Below are 6,766 nucleotides of genomic sequence, written 5' to 3' on the forward strand. Positions count from 1 at the left end.
AATCCTAATATTAGTATGCCGGGTTCATCGCGCTAGGCTCAGTTTGAACGGCGTGCATCAGGCTAGGGCCCCCTTTGGGAGGGCTCTTTGCACCGGCGAAGCCGAAGCTGGAGCAGGCGATCTCTGCTGAGCACCTTGGAAAAAGGGCTCTAGCCCCACTCTGCACAAGCGCTTTGTGCTGCACCCATTTGGCACGGTTACTATTGGAGCTGCTTGTGGAGCCCTGCAAAAGGGATCTAGAACTCAGCACGTTGCTTTCACATAGAACTACAACGGGACACCCTACTAGAGGGCTACATATAGGCTATAGCTAGGGGTGGTATCAGATTTCATAATCCAACTTTACGTTTATATACATTGGTTCAGAATTATATAGATTCTTAGATTATTATCTAGCTAAAATTTGCAACCTTTTACCACCCTACGAATACAAATAGTCGGATAGCCAGTTAGCCACCACAAGGCAGGCAGTCAAGCGACCTGCACGCGGACTGGGGTCCCTAGTGGTCAACTCAGTCCATGTGCCGCGTGCGCCACTTGCTGTGGTGAGACGCAGGATGTCCTATATGGGCTGTGCCTGAAACGGCCTGAGTGCTGACCGATTGACTTTGCTGGGCTGCTCTCACTCTGTCTAAATTTCTAGTAGACAACGAGGCGTCAGTGCTTAGTCCTTTGGGGGCGCTCATAGAGGTAAGATTTGCGTACGTGTGTTCATAGGGGTGAGTAGGCGTGCGTGTGTGGGCGTCTATATTATACTGTGTAATTCTCAAAAAAAAGAGAGTAGACTTATCTATCTTTCGGAAAGTGGGAAGTGTCCACACTTTTCCACTATAAGATTCGTGCGTGGACCAAAGTCAACTGTCGCAATTGTCCTTCCGTATGTCTTTGGTCTCGTGCTCTCGTGTTGTGGGCTCAAGTGGAAGTGAGGTGGAACAGGTTCACAGTTAAGCACGCAGATAGCATTATTTGCAGGCAGATGGAAGGTTTCGATTTTCAAACGTTGAAATGTTCTATCTCTTTAACGTTAACTATATTTTTATTTTTGTTTAGACTATTATATAATTATATTCCTTAGAATTTTTTTAACAAAAAGAGACCTAATATGCCTACATATTTATTTTGCAATAAATTTCAACATTCCAAATATTCCAGTTCAATATTTTAGATATTGTACTTCAACACTTTAGATATACTATTTCAACATTATCGTATAAAACATTGAACTACTTTACCTGAAATGTTGAATTTAATTTCAAGAAATGTTGAACGTGCTATTTTAGAAGGTTGAATATCATTCCTCTTGAGTTGCGGAAAAGTGAATATCAATACCATAAAGGCGTAATCAGAAGCAGGAAAAGTAAGTGAAAATACCGTACCTGCATAACGATGCTCATAGTCTGTCTTTATCCGTCACTGCACTGCACTTTACGCGGCTCCTACGAATGTTCTGCCTGCATTCTGACCAGCACTTGTGTTTTGGGCAAACAACACGCGCGGTGGACAGAAAGTATATTATTGTTTGTAGTTTGTGGGCCGTTTTAGGCCTGTTATATGTATAGATGTTGGGCTGTTGGTGTGGAAGATAGATAGGACGCTCCAAGTTGGTAGGCCTGATTTATTCACAAGGCCCTGCGGCCTATTATTGATTTGGAAAAATCTATGCGACGAGTGTTTTTAATTGTTTGAGCTTAGAAAAATGATAATTTTCTCCTGGTTAGTCCGGTATCAAATCCGCTTGCAGCATTGTATTCTTCTCGATGAGATCTACGAACTAGACCCGTAATGCATATGTTTCGAAATATTTTTTTTTATAAATTCACGACTTATATTGAATGCATTAGCTACTTATGTGTTAAGTATGTAGTAATTTATGTATGAACAGACAATAAATTATGTAGATAAATTTCTATAAAAAATAATTTTACCTTTCATGTTATTTACCTCTATGAAGTATCTATTAAATTACCATATTATCTCTATATAAATTGTTACCTGTATGAAGTATCTACATAACTTACCATACTGTCTCCATATATATAAGTTGTTAACATATACTATATGATATTGTCTATAAATAATTTATTACCTAATATTGATGCATTTAAATCAATAAAAAATCATATATCAATCTGCACATAAATTTTATGCATAAGTTGCTATATAGCTGTACATAAGTATAATCTGTAGATAATATAACTTAACTGTCGCATAAAACAACTTCAAAACATATTAAGTATGGATCTTGTTTCGTAGAATTTATTCCAAAAAACACAATGGCGCGAATGGATTTAAAAATTGACACTCAATTAGAGAATAATGATCATTTTAAGAAAAATATATTCTGTTCCATTGCTTAGATGTCACTATGAAAGCGACATCCTCTCACTGCAGCATGCCCTTTCCGTCCTTACGTTGATCACTTGCAAGCAGTAAATAAGCTAGCACCTAGCTGCGTAAAAACGGAGCAACAGACATATAGCTAGAGTCACGCGCTACTCATTTAGCGCGAGTGCGCGACCGATCCCACGTTAACCTGATCCTATCGATTTAGCTCAGGCTCCGTCTGCTTGTTTGATCCGACGGCGCCTCTCTCTCTCTGTGATCGAAGCATCGCGCAAAGAATTGACTAAATTGGTAAACTTCCGCATGATTGATGGTAAAAGAACTGCTTGCTTTCAAGTTCCAACACAAGCCATCCTGTGGGCTCCATATATTTTGTACGGCTCACTCAGAACGGGATGGTCGACGCCGTTGGTGCGGAGCCACGTATCAGCGGTGCGATCAAGAGTTCAGCGCTGCAACAATCATAAGAGGAGTGCGAGTCGCTTGCCCTGTTTCGAGGATCTCGAAAGTAACCTTTTGATAGATGTTTGCTCGCACGATGACTGATGTGCTGCTCAAGAGATTTTAGATATAAAGGGCACTAGCTTTTTTTTTTTTGGCAAAGAGAAACAAAGATTTCCGTGTTTCTATTTTTAAAGAAAAGAATTGCGTGTTTCAATAGGTGGACACCTAAGGTTATTCCCAATAAGGATTTCATTTTTTATTTTCAAGGGTGCCAAATAAGCACCAAATCATCTTTTCTACAAATCAATGTGCATTCTTGCACTAGAAAGGTGGCCACGTCACCTCGAATCCTTAGACCGTCGGATCGGCCCATCCGACGGTTAGAAATAGATGTGAATGTAAATTTTATAAAAGAACCCCTCAAACTTTGGTGAAATTAACCCGTAGTGTATGAACAACAATTTTGCAAAAGAGCCCTTTTAACAGAATCAATCAACCCGCAGTCCATGGATGGTAATTTTGCAAAAGAGTCCCCAGACTATGTGAATGTTAATTTTACAAAAGACCCCAAAATTTTAATGAAATCGATATGCACTCTTAGATGACAATTTCATGAAAAACTCCTAGGACTTTGGCAAAACAAATATGCATTTCACGACCATCAAATTCATAGAAAACCTCCAGACTTTTGTGAAACCAACCCCCTTAATGTGTATTGGTGATGGGTTATCGTTTCGCACATTTACACACTGCATATACCACATCATTGACACCTATGATGACTATCATATACAAACATTCTTGCTAAAGATGCATGGATGATCCATAGACATATTGCAACGGTTTAACAACCCAAATAAAATTTGGCTGAGACTGTAACATAAATTTACAAGCAAGGATATATACATGCGTGACGGGTCTCCCGGGGGCGCCAACGACGTAGCATTTTTCTCGTTTAGTACTAAATGGATGAAATTGCTCAAACAGTGTCTCTCTCTCTCTCTCTGTGTGTGTGTGATTTCATTTTGGTATTTCACAGCCAGTACATGCAAGCATACATAATTTCATCTAGATGAAACTGCTTTCTCCTCTCTCCTCGTTAAATCCTTGCCACATTGTTAAAAATGTTGATATGACAGACCCTATTTAATGTGCATGAAACCTCTATAGTCTATAAAATATGCACCAGACTGGTGTAATTGTGGATTGATTTGCAGCTTATTTTTGCATTAATGTTAGGTTTCCTTAATTGGTCTATATACAAAATACTGGGCATGGACAACATTTACGAAATATAGGAGTATACTCTAATGTTTGTAATAGTCAAAGCTGTTAGAAGAGAAACTGATTCATATATGAACTTGTTTATTGCAATCAAGAGTGACACACACATGCTCACAAATGCAATGAACAGCATTGCGTGCACGCTTGATATGGGGGCTATATATGTATATACCCCCCCTACATTATCCAACCAGCTATATGTTGAATAGATCGTCCAGATTCATAGATCAAAGTGGATTTGAGAAGGCTGACATTAGTTTTACACAATTTTGTAGGCCATGTAGCAATCGCTAAATTTATGTGTACAATTGGATAACTATCGCTAAATTGTTCAGAACTCCGATGAATACATACGCAATGACAACAGCTTGATTTCAGCACCTCCCCCCCCCTCCTCCCCACACACACACAAAACACCAATTAATATGTATCTCCCTTTTTTTTTGCCTTGTCCTTCCCCTACTTTTCATTTATAATTTGTCAGGAGTTTCTCATTTTCATTCCTCTATGAGCTAATGAATTCAAACTTCAAAATCTAGTGTATACAAGTCAGGTAGTTTCAAGTGTATACAACTTCAAAATCCCACGCTCCGACGCGCTGCAGGCAGAGGAAGACGTTCTGTCCTCGATGGCACTGACGGCAATCGTGGTGGGCACCAGGCCGTCGTTCTCCCCCTCGGCGGTACATCGGTTCATCGTGGAAAACTATCATGTCCCTGCTGATGGTTTCACCCTACACCGTTTCCACCCAGAGGATTTCCTGCTTGTTTTCAAGGAAGTTGTCGTTCTCGAGAGGGTCCTGCATGCTCCCCCTCTGCCGGTGGCGGACATGGTCCTGCGCTTCCGGAGATGGCGTCGCTTGGCTTCAGCTGACGCCGAATCCATGAAGTTCAGGGTTCTTCTGGAGATGCGCGGTATCCCATCCCACGTTTGGTCGGTCGATACTGCTCAACGCATTCTCGGCGATGCTTGTGCTGATCCGGTGCCCACCCCCGCCACCATCGCTCGTCGCGACCTAAGGCGCTTCCAGGCGGCTGCTTGGTGCGTTGACCCTGATCTCATCCCCAACGAGGTCGTCATTCGCATCCCGGAACCGGTGGACACAAACGTGGGTGCCGAGCTCTTCCTCCGGTCGACGGAAATCATCTTTCACAGTCAACCCCTTCTCCGGCACCGGGTCGAGATCGAGATTCTGGAAATCCAAGACTGGAATGACGACTCCGACTCGTCTGTGAGTCCGTACGACATCCCGGATCGTCTGAACAGTGACTCCAACGAGGAAGACGTGCATCCGGGTGTTCGCCGAAGTTCCCGCTCTCGCTCCTGTCCGCGGCGCACCGTCTTCCGCAAGCTCGACGACCCTGGCAGTCTGCCGGTCGGTGCTGGCGGTGGCGGCTCTGATGCTCCGGCGGACTCCATTATCGCTGACGAGGTGCGTTCGGAGGGGGGCCCACCAGCCCCAGCGTTGAGTTGGTCGCTCAAAGCCCCGCTATGCTTCGGGCAACGGTCGTTGGCCCGAGACTCGAGGCGTGCCCAGTGCCCCCATCCCCATGACGACCCCTCATTGGCCGTTGTCCTGCTCATGCCATCCCATGCTGTTGGCGGGCCCCAGGTTGAAGCTGTTGACCCGATGCTCGCCGAAGCTTCCCTCGGAAGCCCTCCCGGTCGGTCCGGTGGCCATGGGCAACACCCGCTCCTGGACAAGGCGGCGTGGCTTCTGTCCCCTGTGGAAGAGCGGATGCCGACCTCCTCACCTGGGCCGCATCGCTGCATTGGACTTGACCCAATGTCGCTAGAAGCCTCCTTGGGCCGCGACGGCCTCTGCGCCGCGCCGTCCCTTACTGGGTCGCCACATCCCTTGGGCCGGGACGTGCCTGTCGATGGGCGGTGCTCCGTTGGGCCGCCTACTCGGGATTCGATTCCTGACCCCGTCCCCTTCTCCTATGTGGATTCTGGCGTGCATGACCTGGGAGCCGCGGACCTTGAATTGGTACGTTTCGGCGCCGAGTCGCAGTTGCCCTCAATCGCCACCCCTCCCGGCTCTTCGCGACATGTTAGTTTCACCCGGGGATCACGGCAGCCGCTACCAATTGAAGCCCTCTCTGGTGCTTCCTCGCCGGTTAAGTTGGTCGCTAAAAACTTTGCTTCTGCATGCTGTATGGCGCACCCGCCCGCCGTCCTCTGCACTACTCCACCACGCAGAAGGGCAAAACCTCCAGAGCTCCCGGTGTCCATCCGTCGCAGCGAGCGCCTCGCAAGGAAATCTCGTCATCGGGCGACAAAACCAGCTCTCCAGGCGCAAAACGTCATGATGAAAAAATTTGGCATAACCTCTGCCACGCGCCCTCCGGATGCTACTGCGTACCAGCAGTTTGTGGATACTTTCTCATCCACCCTCACCAATTCCCAGTGTGAGGCCTTAGATGCGCTGTTGCCGGCCGGCGCGCCACACGCTGGTCTTGTGGTTGACGAGCTGGTCGAGTGAGCGTGCCTGCTCCTTTTGGTCGCTTAATTTGTGTATCAATGAATTCTGAGAACCTCCTTGTGTGGAACGTGCGTGGCCTCAATTCCAGGGCACGGCGTAATGTTGTAAGAAACCTGGCAGGGGAGCAGCGTGCGTCGCTTGTTTCCTTACAAGAAACCAAGTTGGATTCATGCTCTGATTCCATCGTGCGTGACATGTTGGGTCTTGATT

Source organism: Panicum virgatum, chromosome 9N, assembly GCF_016808335.1.
Source record: "Panicum virgatum strain AP13 chromosome 9N, P.virgatum_v5, whole genome shotgun sequence".
Taxonomy (NCBI): domain Eukaryota; kingdom Viridiplantae; phylum Streptophyta; class Magnoliopsida; order Poales; family Poaceae; genus Panicum; species Panicum virgatum.